Source organism: Cupressus sempervirens, chromosome 6, assembly GCF_028749045.1.
Source record: "Cupressus sempervirens isolate cs-2001-9-10 chromosome 6, ASM2874904v1, whole genome shotgun sequence".
Classification (NCBI taxonomy): Eukaryota; Viridiplantae; Streptophyta; class Pinopsida; order Cupressales; family Cupressaceae; genus Cupressus; species Cupressus sempervirens.
The window spans coordinates 674,485,484-674,512,164 of NC_143123.1; positions in this window are offsets into that span (position 1 = coordinate 674,485,484).

The window sequence follows — 26,681 nt, forward strand, 5'->3', positions numbered from 1 at the left end:
AATATGAATAGTTGAATCACTAACTCCATGTGCCACTGCTAGGGATATAATTCCTACACACGAAAACACATGGTCAAGTGTAACTACATATAATTGTTGCTCATTTTTGCACCCTGCCAAAATTTAAATTTAAATTACCTAGCCTGTCCAACGGCTAGTTCCTAGAGTTTATATTATTTTAATGCCTAGGAATATCAAAAAGTTTAAACAATCAAACCTTATAATATGTTTCGACAGCCCGCAAGTTCCTCATCATTGGATCAATCTGAATCAATGGATGGTGCTATGTCGCCCTTGAAAGTTGTATGTTGTTTTGCATTGACAACATAGTGCCCTTTTGCCATGTGTCATGGTGGGTCCTCCTTTTCCTTTTGTTTCTTCGATGCCAAACTTTGACAGATCCATTGTGTGCGCTATGGTGCTATCGAGAAATTTGTTCTTCTCACCATTAGCGACATAGCGCCCAAAAAAAAATTAACATTATGGCAACATCAAGAAGATGGTGGGTCCCAAGTATGCTCCATTGAACACCAACGATGGATTCATCAAACACGTTAATAGTTGATCAATCTTTTCATTGGCAAGGGCATAACTGTGCAGAATGTGGGCCCTGCGAGGACTTGTCAGACAGGTGGGCATGTGGCCCATCCTCATTGGTTGATACACTAATAAATCAAATCAATCTTGCTCGCCATCAAAACTTCCCCAGATCCATGATAGGTGCTATGTCACTATGGAGAACTATGAGAATTTTAACCATAGCGCCTCAATGATGTGTGGCATGTGGGTCTATTTTCATCTTGTGGGTCTCAGGATGAACAGGTGGTTTGTCTTCCATGGTAGCTGTCAGATAGGTCAGAGTATGAGGGTAGATCTTATTGGCCCATCCAATTAACTAGGTATGCAGTCCCACACAGGTTATGAGCACTGTCAGATCTTCTGAGATCTATGGCTGGCGCACGCCCACAAGATGGAGTTGCTAGATCTTTAAGTATTGCGATCATGCCCCCTTATAACATGTGTCTTATGGCATCCTATGTCCTTAGTTGTACTTTCCATCATAGATGTGAATCTGATCCATGGTTGGTGTTATGTCGCTATGGAAAGTTGCACATTGTTTTTCCATAGCAACATAACGCTTTGTCACCACGTGTCTCTACGGGACCAGTTTCTCTGTGGATCATTAGTTGGATGTCATGTGTTGCCAAGTGTGTTAAGGATTCTTGAGGTGGCACTAGGTGTGATGGGCCTAGGGCAAGAACAGGTGCAAATCTTCCATGACCATTGATCTCATAGAGATCAATGGTGGGCGCTATCTCGCTATGGAAAGCTGCCAAAATTTTAACCATAGCGACATAGCACCTTAATGACACATAGCAGGGTGGGGCCGAGTGTTATAAAGCTATGAGAATGGTACTAGTTCAGGCTGATTCAGATGCTAGGTGTGTTGATATTGGTTCATGGGTCTAAAAGTCTTAAAGGTAAGTGCAAAAAATGGCGATTCTTCACAATAGTCAGATTCGAGAAGATCTACGGCAGGCACTATCTCACTATGAGAAAGCACTCGGAAGATATTCATAGCGACATAGCACCTTGGTGACATGTGTCTTGTAGGCCTGGCCAAGGTTGATAGTTAAGTGCTGGCAGTTGTGTTGTAAGCTGTCATGGTCAAGTTTTAATAGGATGGCATGGTTAGTTAGAAAAGAGTTGTCAACATGGGAAGACCTTATGAGGTGGTAGAAAGAAAGAAGGTTGTTGGTCCACGTGGTTTGTCCTAGTGCCAAGGATAGGTTGACTAGGCTGACCTTGCTGATTCATGAGACAAGAATGGGGAAAATTAAGAGTTTTACGTGAATCTAATCTTCATGATCGATTCTAGCTACCAGAAGTGAATGCTGAATGAAGAGGAACACTCCACCATCTTAATCAATCCATCTACCTAATCAGGACAATTAATGGCACTGTTTCTATCTTCTCAAGGCATTATTTGATATAGAGGATCAAATATCATTTGCATTTGGATCTATACCCAGATCAGATTTTCTCCATGATTTTTCCTTACAGGACTTAACAGTGGTGGTTGCAGGACAATTTTGGAGGGAAAATCTTAGTTATGCCTGAACTATAAAGGCAACTTTCGTAGATTTTGTTAAGGTCGACCTTTCTCTGAATTTTCTCTACTATTGCTCTACAATTCTAGTGTAAATTCCCCTATGCCTCTGAACTATATGATTCTCTATTTTATCTCCTTCAACCATTGGTATGAAAGTGCAATAACTCTTTGCCTTCGCCATTATTTTGTGAAAGTTTGTAATCTACATGACTATATCTCTGCTAGCCTGTGAATGATATATAAGTGAATCTCTCTTTCCTTGTGTCATTCATCTTGATTTTCTAATATGCATGTGGTTATTTGATTAAAGTAAGTCTGAATGTGTATATCCTTAGTTTCATTCTGGTTCAATAGTGCATATAGGGCAGAAATTGCTCTGAACACTCTATTTTGGTGCATCACCTCTTTAGATTAGATTAGGTAGATTTGCTTTCATGCTTTCCTTCTCCCTTTTCCTCTCCAAGAGTAGTTAGGTGCATCTTGATAGTAAGAGGAAGCCATCCTTCTTCGGAGACTCAACCTCACAGTTCAAGTCCCACAACTTGGAGGTTATTTACATGTTTCACTAGGTTGTCCTTGTGCATAGGCCTTGGACAAGGGTGCAAACCTAAGTGACAACAATAATATCATTGTCGAAGCAATAAATGCATTAAATACCTAGTTTAACCATTTACCTCACTCACATTTACATAAATCATACTGAAACAAGAATGAAGTAAATATCCAAAGCATAAAAGCCATCACATAACAGAATCAGTGATATGTCTAGAATACTAGATAACCAAATATCATCATAGAAGATACTATCATCTCAAAATGGCATCAACATGAAAATATGATAAACTAAACAAAATAGCAGTAAAGAATCTATGATACTAAAATCAAAGTATAGCATCTGACCCTCAGGTCATCAAAAAGTACATATAATAAGAGTATCAAGTATCTCTCGAATCAAAATAAAATAAAAGGTACAGACTACAAACATGAGAGGCACTGCATCCTCCCCCACTAACATAGGCTTACTCCTAGAAGCTGGAAAACAAATAGAGGTTCAATCCTCTCAATCATGTAGATCTTCCCAAGTCATAGAGTTCTCATCACTCGAGTCCCATTAGACCCTTACCTACTCTATGTCATGACCTCACAAGGTTAGCCTTCGATTTTGAAGGATGTGTATGGGCTCCAATGTAAGTTTCCTATCCACTACCTACAAAGCATCCCAATCAAGAACATGTGTCACATCAAGAATATACTATCTCAAATAGAAACATGGAAAACATCATGGATGCATGATAGGTTAGGTGGAAATGCTAGTCAATAAGCAAAAAAATTGATCCTCTTGATGATCTCAAATATTATGACAAAACATGGTACCAACTTAGAGCCTTTCCCATAATAGATGGGGCTCTTCCTCAACTACACTCTCAAAAACACCCTATCACCAATAGAAAAGCAATGATACAACCTATGGGAATCTGCATACTTCTTCTTCCTATCCTAAGCAATAACCAAATTCTCCCTAATACAAACAATATGCTACTCCATATCCTAAAGCATCTCTATACCCAAAAGAACTTGATCCTCTAAATGATCCCAACTCAAAGAGGTATGCACAGTCTACCATACAAGGCCTGAGAAGGTGACATGCCAAGAGAACTATGATATCTATTTTTGTATGAAAACTCAACAAGGTATAAATAATACTCCCACTTCACCTATCTATCCATCACATACATGTGAAGCATGTCCTCTAGAACCTGGTTCACTCTCTCAATCTGAACATCAATGTCTGGGTGATAAGCTGAACTAAAATTGAGTTGCACACCTAAAGCATGCTGGAGAGATGTCAAAAATAAAAAAGTAAACACTAGATCTCTATCCAAAATAACCCAATGAGAGATCCCATACAAAAGAACAATATCCTCCAAGAAAACATGTACTACAAAAGAAGTTGTGTAGGATGCTCTGATGGGTGAAAATGTGCTATCTTGGACAACTTGTCCAATGTCACCATGATACAATCATGTCTTCATGATGACATAGGAACCCCTATGATAAAGTCAATAGATATTGTATCCCATTTCCACTTTGGAATACTATGCAGCTACAAAAGACTCGTGAGAAATCTTTCATGAACCAACAGTAATAACTTGCCAATCCCATGAAACTATAAACTTCTGAGACATTACTGGGTATTGGCCAATCCATGATAGCACAAATTTTCTTTAGATCCACTACAATACCATCACCAGTGATGATGTGCCCCAAATACTTCACCTCTAACTAAAAGAAACCATATTTACCCAAGTTGACATACAATTAATGGTCTCTCAAGCACTACAATACCTAGCATAAATAGACCTCATGCTTCTCAATAGTATTTGAATAGATCAATATGTCATCCAAGAATATAATGACACACTAGTTGAGGTAAGTGTGAAATACTCCATTCATCAAACTCATAAACACTAATGGTGCATTGGTTAACCCAAAGGGTACAACCATGAACTCATAATGCCCATACCATGTATAAAAAGCTCTTCGATGAATGTCAACATCCTGGATATGGAGATGATGGTATCCAAACTTTAGATCAATATTTGAGAACACTCATGCCTCCTTCATCTGATCAAACAAGTTATCTATCCTCAGAAAAGGATATCGGTTCTTCACTATCACCTTATTCAACTATCAATAGTCAATGTACAAATGCAAAGATCCATCCTTCTTCTTCATGAAGATGACTGGTGCACCCCATGGGGATATGCTAGGATGAATATGGCCCTTGGCCAACAATTCCTCCAACTACAATATGAGCTCACTCAACTCCTGAGTAGTCATGTGATAAGGAGCTCATGAAATCAGCTTTTCTCCTAGTATGAGATCAATATGAAAATCAATGGCATGTTGTGGTGGTATACCTAGTATCTCATCAGGAAACACATATACATACTCACAAAGGAGTGGGTTTTCATCAAGTGTCACTGTATGGCTCTCGGCTTCCTCAAGATCACTAATAGAAATAGAAACAACTGACAACCCTTCCGCACACTCTACTTCAGCTAATTAGCTTAAATCATCCAAGGTGAGACTTGTCTTTAGACTCCCAAGAGTTCCAGCTTCCCACCTATGTCATCAACACACTCTACTAACTTGTAGTGACAATCTATATTCACCTAATGGGCAACTGACCAATCCATGCCCAATACAATTTTATATGATCCAAGAGGTAGGATACAAAGATCCACAGTAGTGGTTAAGGTTCCCAAGTTCAAAACACAACAACTAACCAAGGAGTCTGCAGCCACTTTGGACCCTGTGGCTAACTCACCTTGCCACCTATCAACTTGATGTATTGCCACTAGCCCACATCACCGAACAAGAGATGGTGAAATGAAAGAATTTGAAGCACTAGAGTCAAATAAAATTGAAGATGAATTACCATGCAACATACCTATAGCCTTGCCAATAGTGGCATGTTGTGATGGTTAAGTTGCTGAATTGTTATCCTTGCCATCAAGGTTCAAATCTAATGGGGATGAGGTCCCTCATTTGTGGCCTCACTAGGTCATAGCTCCAGGTCAAAGTGTTTACCCCTTAACAAAAAAAAAAAAAACATATCTATAGCCTTGACTACTATACCTTGATGCTCAGCTTGAAATTCGTCAACCGCCACAAGGACTTGATGATTCTTATCGGCATCTCCTAAACTAGTCTCAAATTTAGTTGCACTCATACTAGGTCCTATAGATGGTTTAATGGAACACTCAAAAGATTTATGGTTGGGCTGACCAAAAGAATAATAGTTTCCTCTAAAGTTGGAACTTGTTCCATGACCACCCTGAGTAGCACTACCCTTGCTAGAGTTTTGTTGACCACCTTGAGGAGGGTGATCCTGCTGAGATTTTTGTCCACAACTCTAGTTATCTCCTTTCATTACTAAAGTACCAGAAAATTATCCCCCTTTATCCCTATGTTGATAACAACCACTATTACCCACCTAGAGAGGGTGTTGATTAGGCCTGGCCCTTTCTAGTGGACTAAGTAAACCAAACCTCTTACCCTAAATTCTATGCATTCTGGTTCTGTGAACCAGACTTACTACTGAAACCTCTAGCCAAATTATTCTCTTCAATATGTGTCTTCTCAACAACATGAATAAGAGTCCTAGGTTGATGCATGAAAACTTATCCAATAAGGGCACCTTTAAGGCCTTGGATGAAATGATGAGTCGGGAGTAAATCATCATAATTGTAGCATGAGTATTACCTAAGCTCAAAGAACTAGATCTTATATTCGTCCACTGTCATGTTTCCTTGCTAGATCTTGTGGAACTCATTAAAATAGGTCTCTCTTAACCGAGGAGATAAGAATCTCTCTTGGAACCTCTCCACAAAGATCTCCCAAGTGAGATTTGTAATGCTGATCTAGAGCTTCTACCCCTCAATATTCCACCATATGGATGCATGGTCCCTCAATTGTATAATCACACAATGGGCACTCATATTAGTTACATATGGGTACATGGTGAAGAAATGCTCCATGTCTAACAACCAAGTCTCCACCTTGAGGCCACCTCCCTTACCATCATACAATGGCAGTTTGGATTATTGAAGAGGCTTCATGATATCCAAATGGATGGAATCTACACTATTGCAGTCCCTACCACCCCAATGGTGCCCTCAAACACCTAGTGGATTACAAGAATGCTCCTCCTCTCTATGCTCTAACTAATGGGAATCCCAATGATGAGATCCTTCTTCCTAATCATGATTCTATTGGTGTTCCTCTACATGATTGGAATACTGAACAAGAATCTCCTAAAGCACTGACATCAATACCCCAATGCCATTCTGTTCATTATTACCCTATTCTTTCTCTCCATTTTGACATTTGTTTCCATGGTTATTACTATGGGTACCACCCCAACCACTAGGTCTATGTGCAAGAGGCATCACTATGGAAGCAACAAGATAAAATAAGAACATACGAGTCACAAGCATAATGGTCACAACAAGATATCAAAATAATAACTAGTAACTAACAATACACATATAGAAACAAACCATAGTGGAAGCATAACACACAGATCCCAATTTTGCAACATGGGCTTTGATACCAAATGCAACACCCCACCCGAAGATCCTTGGAACAAGGATTCAATACAAGCCAAGATTAAAAAAATTACAAGTATGAGTGCACACAACATCGTCATACAGGGATCACAAAGATCACAACAGATAACTTAACCACAATCTCAGCAACAAATGAATCTCCAAATGCCACTACCGAAACTAACATGACCAACTGAAGGACAAAAAACCACTATGATAGCAGAACCTAAATTCTCCAAATTGCAAAAGCAAGGAAATACTAGCAAACCCAAAGGGTACTATTGGCCATTTTTGCCCCCCATTTAGCTCTTCATTGATAATCGATCTAGGAGATCTTGAAGGGGTTGGATTCTTTGATGTGGGTTAACACCCTTTTTGGTTGGGTTAACATCTTGTATTAACTTAGTTTCTTCATGAGTTAAGTTGGCTTGGTTCCTTCATGTGTTGAGCTAGTTTAGCTTGTTCATTGACCAAGTTGGCTCATTTTTCTTTCATGTGTTGAGTTGTGGGTTAATACACATTTTCTGCCAGGGTTAACATTTTGTGTTAACCATTTTTTCCATTTCAAAGAATGACTTTTCTACTCTTTCCAAAGTCATGAAATCATAGTTGTCTCTTCAACCAAACATTCAAGAAATGTGATGACCAACTATTGCATGCCACATGGTGAATCCTCCTTGTGATGGGCTACTTTTAATCAGATAGTGGTCATATTTTTGCATCATTGTTGAGGCCTCTTGTGAAGATATGATGGTTGTTAGATCTTTGGGTTTCTTTGGATATTTATGGATGCATCTTAGTCATCTGTGGTTGTGTGAAGATCTTGATCTATTGTTGGATTTTATTCATCAGTGGAGGATATTTTTGCAACATCTGGGCCATCCATATTCAAATAAAGATCTGCATTAATGGTTCAAACCTTTTGGGGGAAAATCAAATTTATTCCATGTGGGTCAACTTTGTATTTTCTCGATGGGTTAATTTGCATGTTATCCCATCCCACATTTTCTTTGATGATGGTGTGTATTTATTTGTGGCGGTCATGGAACGTTGCAAGGATTATTTCTTCAAGGAAAATTAGCATTTTGGGGCTTGTTCCATGGTGTTAAGCATCTCCATGCCCCTTGATTACATGTAATGATCAAATCTCATGGGATTTGATCTCTTACAGCTGGATACATTAATTTTGGTTTCTTCTTGTCGTTGTTGCATCTAGAGTCATTCCATGATAAGATTTCTTCTAGATTTGCAATAACTGTTAGGTGTAGTGGTTGAGTTTAGTTTAGGGTAGAAAATATCTCAGTTATGTTTGAGCTATAAAGGAAAATTTTGTAAATTTTGTAAAGGTTTGACCCTCTCTATTTCTCTAGCATTGCTCTGGCGTGCTACTGTAAATCCCCTTTACCTCTGAACTGTATAACATTCTGCCTTATCTCCTTCAACTATTGATGTATTATGCAAGAACTATTTTCCTCTCATTGGTGTATTGTGGATATCTAAAATTTTTCATGATTGTATCTCTCTAGTCTATGAATGATAAATAAGTGAATCTCATTTTCCTTGCATCATTTATTTTGGTTTTTTGATCTACATGTGATTGTTAGATTAAAACAAGTCTAGATGTGTATATCTTTTGGTCTCATGATGGTTCAATAGTGCATGTATGGGCACAAATTCATTTGAACACTCTATTTTAGTGCATCACCCCCTTAGGTTAGAATAGATAGATTTTCTTTCTAGCATTCCTTCTCCCTTTTCTCTCCAAGAGTAGTTAGGTGCATCCTGATAGCAAAGGAAGCCATCCTTCTCTGGAGACTCAACCTCATAGTTCAAGTCCCACAACTTGGAGGTTGTTTCCATGTTTCACAAGGTTGTCCTTAGGTAAAAAATTTGGACAAGGGTGCAAACTTTTGTGACAACAGGTACATAAAACACCAACAAGAATTTCCCAAAAATTAGCTGGGATACACCCTATTTTTCACATGAGGACAATAGACTACCAAAATATCGTGCAAGGAAGTGCAACACTACCTACACGGATCTTCTTTTCACATGAATAAATGCATCAAAGTTTGTGAGGAAGTACTTGGCCTAGTAACCAAAGCACCCCAATAGTGGTGTGGGTTTTCACATGAGAAAGTGCCAGAAGCCACATAAGAAACCCTAGAACACCATGCAAGCTTTTTCATTCTCACATGAGAAAGTACAATTCTACATGAGGATCCAAAACAAAAACCCAAAAAACTAAAGGTAAAAATAACTAAGAAATAAAGTTCCTCCACACCGGGGAGTACTAGATCCACATATTGAGGCAATGGCACTTGATCAAATAACTAAAAGACAAAAACTGAATCTAAACATGAAAACATAGTAGTGAAGGGAAATAACTAAAAGCAACATTTTAGTGTACCAAAATAATGAATTAAGTGTTTCGTTCCTCCCAACCATAATAGTGTCATGAGACCTCAAAGCTTCTATCCATCCCTCACACATAACATCCCAAACTGCCAACTAGATAGCTAGAGTTGTCTTATAAGGATGTCACTTCTAATGTGTAATAACATCATAAGAGTATGAAATCTAATATGCTAAACCAAAAGTAATAGATACTCCAACTAAGCAAATACATCATCCAATCATGTGCCAAACATCATCATAAGGAAATGCGTTGAAACTAACATCATCTAAACATGATATACAAGGATTCAAATGAAAGCATAAATCAAAAGAAAGCATACTTTGGAACTCAAAGTACCAAGTGAAAACATCCAAAAATTGCTACACTAAGACAATAGACCATCTTTGTACACTGGTCCCCAGAAGTGGTAAAGGTAGTTATGCCTCCCCACCACATGAAACTCATAGGTCCACTCTCACTGTGCTAATGGAGATAATGATCCAACCACAAACATCCATGGCTAACACTCACACCTGATAGTAATGATGACTAAAACCAAGATCATGAAACTATGCAAGTACCATAGGTCCTGGTCAAACACTCAATAGGCTACTATGTAGGGGTTGACATCATGGAGAGTCGCTTGGCATCTACAATCCTAAGCTAGTATTGGCAGCTACTCTCCCCATTGGGAGGTGCACAACCTAGGCAACAACTCTTCCTAACAGAAGGCATACAACCCACTTTTTAATTATCTTATATTTAATATCACCTATTATTTTAATTTAGTTATCACTTATATAAAACTTCCTCTGCCAAGCAATGGGAAATAGTCACTAGGTTGTGAGATAGAAGCCCCTCCATGTGCCACCCTACCGTACCCATTCTCACCCAACAATGAGTGCTTGTAGGCATGCATATTCCTAACCCCAATGATCATAGCTCCTGGAAGTACCACAGAAGATCAAGCCTCGCAAGTCACCCAAAAAATGTATGTGCACATACTTGTATTTGGCACACCACCATCACGAAGATCATAATACAAGGATTAGACGAGAACACAATGTAGAAATACACTCAATTGAAAATAGACTCAGGAGGAAAGATATGACATGAACCCCAATGCAACATAAAAGTGCCACAATGGTCAAACTGACATCCAAACGGATGATCCAGGTCCACAACCAAACTCATGCCAAGAAAAATTGGGAAAATAGGGTGGCACACAAAATGAGGTAAAGACCCCAAATAGGTAAAAATTTGATAGAAAAGCCCATTTTTTCTTTGGGCACAAAAGCCTCAAAAATCAAATAAAATTTGGGTTTGGACGTCGTATGCAAAAATGGCTAGCATAACTATGTGAAACCCCAAACCCCCATCCCAAAAACTAGGAAAATGTTCATACTCGACCAACCAGGTAGAACCAATAAACAAAAACAGAGGGAAACATTAGTTCTCAGCCTCTAAACAAATGGCTACCAGAAACAAACATAGAAATTGAGTTGAAACAAGAAAATGGGAAAGCCCTACCTGACAGAAAAAGGGGTTGAAATGGGAATCAGCCTAATAAAATAATAATCACACGAAAGCTGTTGAAAACTATGGCAAAGCAAGGTCTCCTCAAGCCGGATCCAATGAGACTGACCTCGCGAAGATCCCATGCTTGAATCTCTCCCAACAAATAGAAACACAGTCCTTTAGAGGGATTTCAGAAAAAGCTCTCAATTTTGTAAATTGCAAAAGTGAGAAGTGAGGAATTAAATTCCTCTTTCAGTACTTATTCACTTTTCGAGTGAATATTCGATTAGGGAAAATAGCCAATTAGACTAGCTAGACTTTGAATCAATGTAAACGAAAACATGTTGTTCCTTGAAATAGGAATTCATCTATGGAAAAGCTACCAGAAATTAAATTCAATAAAATTTAAAACCTAAAAACCCAAAATCATAGAAATTTCCTTGACAACTTTCATGACAATGTGAACCTCTAAATGCACAAACACACTCATAAGTCTTGTCACATAATGCAAATGAGTTCGGATTTAATAATCATTGAGAGGTTTAATTAAATAATTAAAATAAGAATACGTCAAGCACACAAGGATGACATTGGTGAAATATGAATAGATGAATTGCTAACTCCATGTGCCACTACCAGGGATATAATTCTTGCACAATAAAACACATGATCAAGTGCACCTGCATATAATATCATAGCTGAAGCAATAAATGTATTAAATACCTAGTTTAACCATTTACATCACTCATGTTTGCATAGAGCATACTGAAACAAGAATGAAGTAAATATCCATAGCATAAAATACATCACATAACAGAATCAGTGATATGTCTAGAATACTAGATAACCAAATATCATCATAGAATATACTGTCATCTCAAAATGGCATCAACATGAAAATATGATAAACTGAACAACATAGCAGTAAAGCATATATGATATTGAAATCAAAGTATAACATTTGACCCAAGGAAAACTTTAAGAAACCCCCCTCAAGAAAAAGATATAAATTATTGGCAAATCATTCATTATTTTGAAAAAAACAAATTATTTTTATCAACGAATCTCTTAATTTTTTAATTTTAAATATTATTTACATTGGCGATTATTTTGGAAGCATAATTTTTTAGTACAAATATTGGCGAATATCAATAATTATAGGAGGTTTTATAATCATCATGCAATATTACAAATCAAAATTGAACATGTTTTATCTCATGGAAATTTTGAGTATAATTACATTATATTTTAAATCAATAGTGAAAACTAAATACTGGTAATATACCCCTAAAGTAACTAATATTTATAATAAATATTGGTTACTTAATTTTAATTTATTTTTGATAATATATAATATTTAGGTGAATCAAATCTTATCATGTATCGAATATTGTGGCAAATCTTTGAGTTTAAATTTTTTAATAAAATAAATTATTGAGTGATTTTAAAGATTTTAGAACTAAATTTAATAAAAATGTGGCAATTTAGGTTGCATTAAATCTTAAATTATTAGCCAAATTACTAGCAAAAAAATTCTAAAATTTACAAAATTATGAATATTCACCACTAATACCCTAATCTGACCCTCAGGTCATCACAAAGTAAATATAATAAGAGTATCAAGTATCTCTCGAATCAAAATAAAATAGGTATAGATTGCAAACATGAGAGGCACTACAGTCCCCATATACCCTTAAGAGTCTAATACCTCTCCTTTGTGCAAGTTGGAGACCTTGAATTAGAGCTTCATACTCTACCACATTATTGGTATAGCTGAACTAGAGTCTATAAGAAAATGTGTGCTTCTCCATTTCAAGGGAATCAACATGACACTAGCAACTAAACCATTTTTATTTCTTGAGCCTTAAAGAGCATGCTCCACAATCCATTTGCATATTCTTTTGTTTTAAAAAGATTAGGGATAGGAACATTCTCTTCCAATATACAATAGCTCCCAAGACCTATCTCTCTAGCTTCTTTTATTGTGTCAAGTTGATAAGCAGTGGCCCACTCATCCAAGAGGTAGTCAAGAACCTCTGCCAAAGAAGTAGCAGGCTCATTCACTATGTCTTCAACTTCTTCTTCATAGATACTTCTTCTTCATAGATAGTGCAATTCATGTTTATGGGACTAGGGGTGTAGGTTTCTATATGATTAAGGGCTAGGGGCTCTTCTCTTATTGAAGCTTTTGTCCCATATCTTGTTCTAAAAAATATATATGACTAGTTAGATGCAATATACCCACCTATTTGTGTAGTGAAATCCCTAGAGAGGCAAATAGAAAAATGTGGTTTGACCTTAGCTACTGATATGTCTTGGGTGATAGTACAACCAAAGCAAGCATGCAATACCATCTTCACATCTCTTAGGACCCCTACAATCTTGACAAAGCTACCATCCAACTGAAGGAGATCCCTAACTATGGGCTCATACTTGATGCCAAGGAGATTAGCTACACTTTTAGGCATTATAGAACTTCTAGGCCTTGAATCTATCATACAATTATGGACTAGTTTATCTCCTATGATCAAGGAAACATAAAAGGGAGGAGGCCTAATTTTCTTACTTATTTCTCCTTCCTTTATTGTTTGCACTAGGCTTGTTGCATTCTCTCCTTGAGGTGGTTGTTCCTTTGCTTCTGTGATATCTAGTTCTTGCTAAAATAGCTTCCTTTATGAAGGCATAGCAGCAGCAGCATCCTATATGGAGAGATTGATAGTAGTCCTATTTATTTGATACAATGTTGAAAGGGGAAATCACTACTTTGGTTGACATTTTAGGAGCTGCATGGACTGGTGACTGAAATTGGGTGATCTGAGGTTCAACAAAATCCTTTTTACTTATGTTTTGCTTATGTTGAGGAGCAACATTAGATTGTGCATTTATTACTGGCACATGACAAACAACATCTAAATTTGGAGCTTCATAAGGTGAGGGAGATGTAGCATCTTCAACAACTCTCCTCTTACTTTTCGTGTTATGGGCTATAGCATCATGACTAGCAAGACAATGCTCCTCTAGTTGATGATTCATGAAAGAACAATCATCCTGTTGTTGTATATGAGAACTAGTAGTAGATTGATTGGCACTATATTGTTATCATTTTTCTTGCTCTTGTGTAGTCAATTCTAAATAAGACTTTGCCTTTTGGCACATACAATAACCATATGAATAATTGCAAGAAGGGAAAAAATCTTGATCTTGAGCAAGATTATTTTGAGGGACTAAGGCCCTGTTTAGGTTTGCATTTGCAATAGAGGCATTACCAATAGGTCTATTCTAATTGTAGGGAACATGACTTTGACTCTGATTTGGGGGTTTATTATGCATAGGGGCTTGATACTAAAGTTGGGGAGGCTTGTTTCTTTGAGCTTGCTACCTCTCTAAGGTCACCACCTTGTTGCTCACTTTCTGTATTAGTGAGAAGCTATCCTCTAACTTCTTCTCCTAACCCTACAACTTCTTGTCGATATTTTACATCATAGACTACATCATATCTTTAATTTCCATTTGAATGTGTGCAAGCTGAAGGGACAATAGCAAAGGGATGACTTGTGGAAGTAGTAGGAATAGGGGCTATTGCAAGTTGGTGATTAGGCATATCAGGAAAGAAAGGAATTGGAGGCCTTCGAGCTAACTTCCCTCCTTGTATCCATATATTCTCTACCTTTATGGCAATTTCATAAGCATCTAGTAAAGTATCCTCCCCCCCCCCCCACCCCCCCATAGTCTGCACTATGGTGGCTATGTCACTATTGAAGGCTCTGAGGTAATGTAAGAAAGCATTACTAGGGGAAGGCTTTACTACAATAGGTATTCTATCCCATGTCTTCTAAAATCTATAATTCAAATCTCTTAAATATTCATGGGGTGCTCTTTTGATAGTTGTTAGCTTCTTGAAAAGTGATAGGTGATCACTTTGTCCTCAAAATGTTTACAAAGGCCTGCTCCTAACCCATCCCAATTAGTAATAGAGTTTTGAGGCAAACCTCTATACCATTGTAATGCTTTTCCCTTTAACGATGAAGCTAGAATCCTAAGAACAACATCATCCTCTATAATCCCATGTATATTGCAAACATTTGAAATCTCTTGAATATGTTCTATAGGGGAGATGGAGGTTTCACCAGTAAAATCAGGTATAATTTTAAGAGTTGATATAGGAATATCATGTGTTTGAGCCAAAAGGAGAGGACTCCTGCCATTAAAGGTGGAAAATGCATGTGCTCTAGGCTGGGCCATATGGAATTATGATCTATTCAAATGAAAGTATGGCAACCTAGGTTGTAATCTATCAACAAGAGGAGTGGAGACAAATCTTGTAGGTGCATGTGCTACTACTACACAATTTATTTCTCTTTCTCCTAGGGTTTGAAAATGAAAGCTCGGTGTATCAAAAATTACCTCTAGAAAATGCTCTTGTATGAGCTTTGGGCATAAATCATAGCAACTTTAGTCTAGAAACTAGAATGTAGAGTTGGAGTCACCAAGTACTTAAAATAAGGCTCTTGAAGGTCTGAAAATACTAAGAGAAACACTATTTTCTCAACATCAATTTGAATTCTTCACTTTGACACCAGTAAACCAATAGACTTAAGAATGCTTCAATATCAGTCCCACTGGGCATGCCAAAAATTGTTGTCACAAAAGCTTACACCCTTACCTAAATTTTTTACCTAAAGGCAACCTTGTGAAATGTGGAAACAATCTCCAAGTTGTGGGACTTGAACTATGGGATTGAGTCTCTAGAGAAGGCTAGTTTCCTTACTATCAAGATACGCCTAACTAGTTCTTGAGAGGAAATAGGAGAAGGAATGCATGAAAGAAAACTACCTATTCTAATCTAAGAGGAGGTGCTACACCAAATAGTATGTTCAACATTATCTCTACCTAAGAATGCATAGTTCATCAATAGAACCTCAAAATATATAGATTTAATCTTTTCTTAACTTCAACAACTACATGCAAATCAAAAACCAAAAGAATACTACGAGGAAGAGACTTCACTCTATATCACTCAAAGGCCAAATAGATACTATCATATAGTTGAAGAATAAAGAAAATTCATTACCACAAGGCAAGATGGTATTGCATAGTATATTAATTAAAGAAAGAGATACAATAGAGAATTATATTAACTTAGAGGCAAAGGAAATTATTGTAGCAAAGCATAGAATACAATGATAAAGAATCAGAGAAAATATTGACCCTAAGAAAGGTTACACAATTTTCTTTTACAGTGTAAACATAACTTAGATAGCTTCTACCCTAAGATAAAGGTCAACTGTTACCATTAAATTTTTAGAGAATAATCATCTATAAATCTGGAGAAGATTTGATCGTGGTACACATTCAGATACAGGAAATCCATGTATTTCACCAAAAATAGCCTTGAGAAGATAGAAACAACAATCATTAATTCCTTAACCGAGTATATGGATAACCAGACAATGATGGAGTGTCCCTTTTCATTCATCAGGTGTGGGGAACATTGAAAGAAGCCAGTAGATGATTGAGAAGATCATATCTACCATTAGAAAATTATCTTTCTTTATTCTCAACACACCAAATCAGATATATTAGCATGATCAACAATGTTCAATATTCATCTTGTACCTTTCTTACAATTTCATTGGTCAAAGACCCCTCTATTTTGCAGCTCAGAAACATAGAAAACTTTTCATATTATGGTCAACTTAGGAACCTATGATCTTATGATTGTAGATGAAGTCAAATCCTTTCATAACATCTCCAGCTGAGAAATTAACCTTCATGATCTTATGATTGTCAATTTATCTTATGGTCGAGGGCACTCTTTATAATCCTTACAATCTTACGATTGCTAGTTCATCTTAACATTGAGACCTCTTTGAAACCTCATCATGATCCTATAATTGTTTTATGCTATGACCATCATTCAATCCTTCATATCTTTGGAAGACTCCTCAGCTACCCCTTGCAATCTTATGAACCATAGTCTATCATCTGGTCATGGGTCCCTGATTTTTCTTTTATGATCACTCATATCTATGATGTCACAAAAAAATTGACTATCATAACATCAAGAGACCTTGAATTTAATTCCATGATCCTCCATCACATCCCTTGTCATAACATTGGAACCTCAACATAACTGCAGTAGTCTAGCCATTCCTATGATCTGACAATCATTGACCACCTCATGGTTTTGGGCAGGCCTCCTTCAAGGCTCATGATCCTATGATCATTACAATGTTATGATCTCTCGATGTCATGAAAACAATAATTTGTGACATCACCAACATAAAATTCAGCACTCACAATCCTACGATGCATAGACCATTATAGCATCTTATCCCTATCTGGCCTACTTGATGATCTCGTGATAATAGTTAATCATAGCATTAGAACCATATTTACTTGCCTCTATTGACATAAAACATATCAAGTGAACCTTTGCCTCTCTGACCATTTGACTACTAAGAGTCTAACTATTAGCATACCTTTTGCACATTCGTGACCTATTTTCTGGCTGGCCAGAAATGTTGGTGACCCAACAATGACGGGACTTAACTACATGAATCCTTTGTTCACCACTTCATAGCTATCTATCCTAACTCTAAACCAAACCCTAAAAAGTTGTGACTATCACTTCTTAACTGTGATTGCCTAGTCATGACTTAACTTTTAACTTTGGTGTTTAACTTTATGACTGTACGATCAATAAGATTTTTCCATTTTGTAGACAAAACCATGGGTCAAGAATTTAACCCTGCAACCATGTGCACAAGGGCATTTTCTACCTCGCTATTCAAACCCTTAGTTAAGATAAACCATCTATGACTAAGGGAAAAGGCACAAACTAAACTACTACGGTTAACTTCGTGTTGTCACGGCTTGAAAACACTTAGAGCTAAAATTGTCCACAACCAAGTGATCAAAGGAGAACTAACTATTGAGATAGTTGTGTAGGACCCAAAAATGGACTAATATCTAGCATACTATGAGAAAATCATAAACTCAATAATCATACATTGATACCCTCTAGTCTACCATGAAAGCCAAATAAACAAAAGGAAGAACGCAGAGTTAAAACTCCCTCTTTCACTTGTAGCTCCTATGTCCTTCTTTCTTCTCCATGTGATGTAGCTCCAATTTCCTATAATGCACACAATTTGGAAGAAAAATCCTATGATAATGATAATGCTATGAGAATACTAGAAGATGTGATTTAAGCTTGAGAGTGAAAAAGATAAAGGAATTTAAGTACTTAGGGACTTAGGACTAGAAATGACATTGGACTTGTCACCTTGGATATGCGACTTGGCAAGAAACTTCTTTGAGAATCCATGACACATATGACACAAGATGCCAAATTTAGGATTGTATGACGCATGGAAGTCAAACATGGCTAAAAATGGAAGAGGATCTATGACGCATCATGTGACACGTCAAACCCACTTAAAGCCAAGAATCTATGACAATGGAAGCCAAAAATAGACATGCATAAGAGAATAAGAATATATGGATTATGACATAGCTTAGCCAAGTGTAAATGGAGAATCCATGATGTGTCATGCCCATGTGTGACAGTGATGTTAATATCATGTGAAATATTTGAATTAAAAATCCATTATTCCACACAAATAGAAATTAGTAAAAATGGAATTAATGGTGGAAAATATGACTTAGGAAATTGAGAATTTCCATGGTTTGCCAATGACGAATCAATTAATTAATAAAATTAATTAATTGAGAATGTTAATTAGGAAGAATAATTAATGAAATGATATAGGATTAAATTATGGGTTATTTAATCCTATAGAGAAAATTAGTAGATGATTGGCTACTTTGATTAAATAAGTGTGACAGTATTCTTTGATGAACATACGACAATTATGTAGATTGATTGAGATGATGATAGGTAGACCAAAGCCATGGTCAAATTTATTGATTGATTAGAATTGATAACATGCAAAGGACACATGACATGAACTAAGGACACTACATTTGACTGACATTGTAAATGCTATAGGATCAAGATTGATTGATATGGTTGAGCATAATAACCTTGACAGATGTTGTCAATGTTATAAAACAATTGATAATGCCATGATCTAAGACTGAGAGACCCAACAATGTTAATGATCACATGATGTGAATGATATTTTGACCTAGTACTAAGAGCCATGACAATACTAAGATCAAATTGATAAGATTTGATAGATTGATAGGTTTCCAAGGCATTGAAAGCCACAACAATGCCTAGGATTGGACAGATGATGATTGATTTAAGGTATCTGACATGTTTTGAGTTGATTAAGGTTGATTCTGGGTGATTTCGAGTTGATTTGGGGTGATTCCAAGTTGATTTGAAATGGTTTCAAAATGATATGTAATTGATGTGGAAGAGGATACAAATGATGAGAATATTGTTTAGATATAATCAAACGATGATCAAATTGGCCAAAAGATCAGAATTAGTAGAATTAGAAAATGGGATAAGTTAGTATGAAGAAGTGATGAAACTATAGATGCAAACCATTTTTTAGTATATACAAGTTGTTTCACACTGTCGAAGGCAAAAAAGATGGTTTATCTATAACCACAGCAACAAGGTGATGAAAGAGGTCATAGGGTCACAATAGAAAACCTTAAAAAGGGATATGCCATGAAATATAAAAGGTTTTGAAGGCCTAAATACTTAGGGATATAAAAGATAACCCAAGGTTTATACATGTGTTCATATAATGTTGATCATTTGAAAAATTTGAATATATGACCATTGGCCATGCTCGACAGGAAAAACTCAAATTTTGGCAGGAGGGAAAAAATGTCCAACAGAGTCCAATTACAATGTTGTAACAAAACTCTATGTTCTTGTATAGTAAATAGGTAAAAATAATTGACCATGAAAAAATAAATATACAAATAAAATTAGACAAATCTAATTTAAATTGATATTTTCCTTTATATGTATTTATTTATCCATACTTATTATACTCGTCATAGACAATACTATTGCATTCACTTGTGAGAACTATTCAAACCAATCAAAATAATTTATTTATTGTATTTTTTAGATGATCATAGTTTTTGATTAAGTAAAACAAGTTTTTTATAGGGGTTCCTGAAACCCACTAGTTAACAACAAAATACTACTAAAAGTCCAAGTCTAGCATCAAAGCAACAGAAAAAACAACAAGCCATACCTGGCCATCAAAAGTAGACAAAATACATATAGCTAAAAGCTAGGGTATAGATAAAAAACCAAGAGCACCGATCAGGGCACATTTATTTGCCTAGTTTTGCATTCTTGAGCTCTAGCTCTCCCATGGCCTCAGCTTGTCAGTCTTTGATTGACTATCATCCAGAGAAACCTCCTCTTCCCTCTTCCTCTTTTCTTCTCTCCTTCTTTAGATGGGACTCTCAACCTACAAAGAATCATCTTCATCAATCACCCTGGTTTCCTTTTTGTCCTTTTCCTCCTTCCCCTTATTGCTTTCCTCCATCATCAAGTACAATTGAATGATGTTATCATTAAGACCTTTTATAATGTTGAGGCACTAGTTAGCCAAGCTATGGAGATATCTCTCCATCCTTTCCACTCCTTTTTCAATCTCAGAAACCCTTGCATCTAGTTTGCTCATTCTGACATTCATGTCCCCCCCTTTCGGCTTTTCCTAAACTTCATCTCTTCAATTTCATGGAAAATCTATTTTATGGACCAAGAATTGTCCACCAAACTTTTGTGGGCATTGTTTAGGAGGTTCATCCCCATTTCCCTTGTGTTTTCTCTTAGAATCACCAAAGTTGTGTGTATGAGCTCCTCCAACTGAATTTTTCCATCCCTTCCCTCCAAAATCTCCAAGTAGATATGCTCTCTAACCAAACCCATTTTCACAGTGCTAGAATGAAAGTTCCTCCATGTAGTTTTCCTTCCCTTTGTATCAAGAGTAAAAATAGTTTTAGCCAAAACTTCTTCCTATTTTCTCTCTTCCTAAGCTTTGATATATATCTCCTTACCCTTACCAAGTGCCTTCTCAACTTCCTTCTCACCACCCCTTCTCCTTTTTACTGGGTTGTCATCCTTCCTGCTTAGCTGAGCCTTACTTGTGCCCACCTCTTTCAAATTTCCCTCTTTATCTATTTCCATCCCCTCTTCCTCATCATTTTAATCCTCCTTTGATTTACCTCCTACTTTTTCTTTCTTTCTTTTCCTTTTCTAGACTTTTTTTTCTTCTTCCTACCCATATCATTCATGATTTTAGCCACCTTCTCTTCATCATCTAATTGTAGACCTACACTATCCTCTGTATCTGAAGGGAGGTAAGAGCTCTCTGTCTCCTCAAAAGAATCTTCCTTCTAGGAAACAATCCTTCTACAAGTTTGAGCTTTAAAATGCTCATATATGACTAATAATAAACCCTCATGGAAGGCAGGATTAGCATACGCTTTCTTCTTAAAATCCATAATACTCTTATTTGCAGAGAAAAATAGGTAGAAGGGGATGGAGATTTTTGTTCCATGCCTAAAATGGTTTAGGACAACAAAATGGTGGTTCAAATCCTATCAAACCTTATGTCGAGCATAATGTAGGATATAATCACCCTTAAGAAAAACCTCCATAGTTTCTTAATTGATGTTGGTTCATAGTAGGCACCAATCTTCACTAATTCCTTCATCTCCTTAGCATCCTTTGCAAAGTCTTTCACTACTTTCAAGGATATTTTCTTATTCCTATAGAATTTTATGTCATGATTATGAGAGTCAATGACCTTGACAATGACCCCTTCATTGACCTAGAAATCAATGCCATCAATCTTCACCTTCCCATCTCTCCATGACTTAACCATAAGGTTAGTTATCTTTGGATCCCAATCATGAAGTTTTTCAATGAAGGACGAGATGTCACCTTCCCTCAACTTCTCCCACACCTTTGATCTCCTCTTCCACTTATCTACTTCTCCCTTCAGCTCTCTATGATGCCTCTCCCCTACCATTATGTTGCAAAAAGAAGAACAAAAACTATGTGTTATCCAAACACTGTGAACCAAACACTAGTTTTTCTCACATAAATTGTACTTGTGTCCTTCCTTGGTAAAGCAATAGTAATAGTAATTATCAATTGCCCATAAAATGTGCCATAAAGCCCCCCAATTATGATACCTCTGAATTGGCCCATGCCAAGCTTTCATCACTTTAAAAGTTTGATTGATAGCATTAACTTCCATAATTACACTTTATGTTACTTGTCCTCCCCTGGATTCTCTCAATCTTAATTAAAATTTTAGCGATCATCGGAAACCCCTCACCACTAGGTCATCTATGTGGCATGTCCCTCCTTACTGCCTCATTAACCATCTAGTTAGCAACCATGTTTCCCTCACAGTAAACATGTGACACATAGACCCTTTCAAAGGAAAGTAAGATATTTTTCATTTCCTCCATCATATTCTTAATACTTCATGATGAAGGGTGTTCACCCCTTAGGCATTTAATAATATTATTTGAATCCCCCTCCAACCATAGGCTTTTGACCCCTACCTCTTTTTCCAATTTAGTTGTTTGGAGGGTAGCATAAGCCTCCACATAATGATTTGTTTGGTGTCCTATGGGGAAATTAATTGCCACAATTCCATTCCCATGACTATTTTCTTATCACCCCTCCAAATCCCACCACTCTCGGGTTACCTTTGGCCACTTTGTAAAAGTTGGCTTTGTGCCAACCTTCTGAGGGTAAAGACTAGTGACCCTCCTTTCTTCTTTTCTGAGTATCATTACTGCTTCTAGTTTCAGCTACGAAAGGGTTAGATCCTTTAATAAACATATAGTTTGCCAAAAGGGCATTTTGAATTTTACCAGACACAATTTTAGCTAGAAGGTTGGCATCCCTAAAGATATGGTTATTGTGTTCCTTCCAAATACCCCATCCAAAATGAGGTAGGGCCCATTTACTTATAACTTGAAGCTCTGATCCCTACCAAGACTTATCCCACTACCTGAAGAATTCAATAGCCGAGATAGGAGCACACCAACTCAACCCAAAAGCTTGACTGAAAATAGACCAAACCTCTCTAGTGAAGGAGCAATGTATAAATAGGTGTCCATAGTCTCAGTCTAGTTTTTGCAAAGAACACATCTATTAGGAATAGGAAGACCCCTTTTACTCAGATTGTTTATTGTCAGGATCCTATTTTGGAGTAAAAGCTAGAAGAAAATATTGATTTTAGGGATAAGACCAAGGAACTAGGCCTTAGCCCAGTCCGATCTCGAATCCTACTTCATAATAGCTTGGTATCCCAAAGCCACTGAATAGATACCATCTGAAGTGTTCTCCCAAACAAGTTGGTCTTGATCATCATTCAAAGCCACATAGTGGAGAATAGTCATTAGAGGTTTTAGGTGCCTTGATATAGAAGCAAGATCCTTCCAACCCTGGCCTTGTTTGTAATCACTAACAAATCTACCAAACTTCTGGATGCAAATGCAAGCTCATCTTTCAAAATTAGGAATGAAGATAAGAGGCCCCTAGATCAGCCAATTTTCCTGCCAGAAAAGGGTGTCCTTTCCATTCCCAACACTCCATTTCACCCTACTGTTAGTCATCTCTCTGGCACTAAGATTGTCATTCCATATGTTGGATGCATTGGGAATTGACCCTCCAAAGAGCAACTTTAGATGATCGTAGTTTTTATAAAGTTCTTACTTCTATTTTTAACTTTTCTTGAGACAAATACTATTTATTTCAAATAAGTGAATACTTGTACATGCAAATCAATTTGATTAACTATCTTACCTAAAATAATTATAAAAAAGTATTCAATCCAATTTCAACACAACATCTTAATACTATTACATTCTACTCATATTTATATAGTTATAAATTTTATAAATTTAAGATGAAATAGTTTCAAATCTAATATACTATTTAAAAATTCTAATTTTATATATATATATATATATATATATATATATATATATATATATATATATATATATATATATATATATATATATATATATATAATTTTATATATTCAATATTTTAAATTTCCATTATAATTCTATATTTTTACAATAAAAAATATTTCACTTTTATCTTTTAAATGATATACATGATAAATTACAAATAGGAAACTACTAATTAAATATGAAAAATTATCTTGATAAACTATAAACAATATAGAATTTTAATATAAAACTATAAATTACACACAATAAATAACTAATTAAATATGAAAATTAATATTGATAAAATATAACATGAACTATAACATCAAGTACATGCATACTTGTTATAATAATATATTTTATAAAATGCTATTAATATTTATATTTTTCCAAGACAACTATATATCCAAATTCAAAAAAATTATTATTTTCATTTTATTTTTAACTTTAAAAACTTTCTTCTACGAATAGATTGAAAATTTAAAATTCTAATATAGTTTATTTTTAGTTTATATAGAGAGAGATATATACATATATACACACATTACGTATACATATATACATTTACACACACACACACACATGTATATGTATATGTACATATATACACACATATACATATACATATGTATATATATGTATATATGTATATATATTATATATATGGTATGTATGTATATAAATGCATACGTATATACATATATATACATATACATACATACATATATGTATATATATGTATATATGTGTGTGTGTATATATATCTATGTATATATATCACCAAAAGATTATTGCATATTTAAATTTAAAAAAAATTATCACTTTCATTTTATTTTGAATTTTATAAATTTTGTTCTACTTGTGATTTTTAATTAAAGGTTGAAAATTTAGCTTTAAAATTTTAATATAGTTTATTTTTAGTTTTAATATTTCGTTTGAAACATGATTTTCATTTTTAGACACCAAGATACAATTGTTAGTTTGTTATATAATTAAGAATGTGACCTTTGAAGCCTCGCATCCATCAACTTCTTCGAACAATGGATTTGGACAAGGATGACATCGATTCCCTCATTAATCCATTTTGGGCATTTTTCCCCTCTCATCTTTTTGCGGAGGGAACAAATCATATCATACAAGATCTTCCTTTATTTGGGATTATAATTTTTTAATAAGCAGAATACTTTCTAAAATTGTCGGTCAAGCAATGCTTCTTATTTATATTATTTATTAAGATTTCAATATTTTAAAGTGTTTTTTGAGATATTAAATTGAAAAAGGATAGACTTTTGGATACTTTAATAGATAGGATTCTTTTCTTTGTAATTTAGTCAATGGATGATTTCTAATTTATTTTGCTTAAATTTAAACAATTTAGGGTGTGGTTTCATATTTTCAATTTATCTCAAGTCTTTATGTTGTTTCTTAAATAAATTTTATAAGTGGGTGGTCTCATAAAGTCAACAAATGTGCTTGCGTTATAGTTTTTAGACTAATTAGAAATTAGAATTTAAATAAAAAATAAAATATTAGATATTATACAAAATTTTAAAAAATAGAATTAGTACACTTGATGTTATAATTTTTATACTCATTAAAAATTATAATTTAAATAATAAATTTAATATTTTTACTAAAATATTATTTCTTTATAGTAAATTGGAAAAAAAAAAAATCTAAATTCTATTACATTTATGAAGGATATACAAAAATTCTAAGATTGGTTAAAGTAAAGATAAGAATTTACAAATTTTAACTTCAATTAAAATAAATTCTAAGTATCTTAGGTACAAAATAGTTTAAATATTTTTTTAAAATATAGAGAATTATGGATAAAATATTTATTAAAAATAGTTTACTAAATTATTTTTAAAAAAATTAAATGTTAAGTTAATGAAAAAGATTCTAAGCAATCCTTCTCTAGATTTAACATTGTATAATTTATACATTCTTGCACATCAAAATGTTAACATAATCACCTAGCATAGGATTATTAATATAATTCTTGATGTGGTAAAAATAATTTAAAACTTAATAACTAACCGCGAAAATAAATGAACATGGAGGAAGCCTCCGAGAAAAGAAAATGGGTCCTATAGCAGCAAATAAAAAGAACCAATTATGATTCAAATAAATAGTATAGATAATATATGAAAATAATAAATTTATATAAAAACTTTAGAAATATTTGATTAAGGGAAAAATAGTTCATTTTCATTTGTCGATTGATTTTAAACTAATTCACTAATTGTTAGAGTGAATGCAATAGTACTAGCCTACCAGCAAGAACAATAAGAAGTTTGCTATAAGATTAATTGGAATCTTCTTCTCAAAAATGCCTGAATAGCTTGAGTTTTTTCCTCCCATTTGTCAATCATATAAATATTTTCATTATTATCAAAAAAAATTAATGTCTTTTATTGTATTTGTTGTAGGAAAATACTATTGCATTCACTTGCACTTATTAGTCAATTACTTTTCATCAATCATATCAATTTATTTCTATTATATGCAAAATAGTCTTATGTTTTATAAAGATTATATCTTTATTTTTTAAATTTTCATAAAAATAATATTTATTTGAAATCTTATTGGTTTGTCTTAT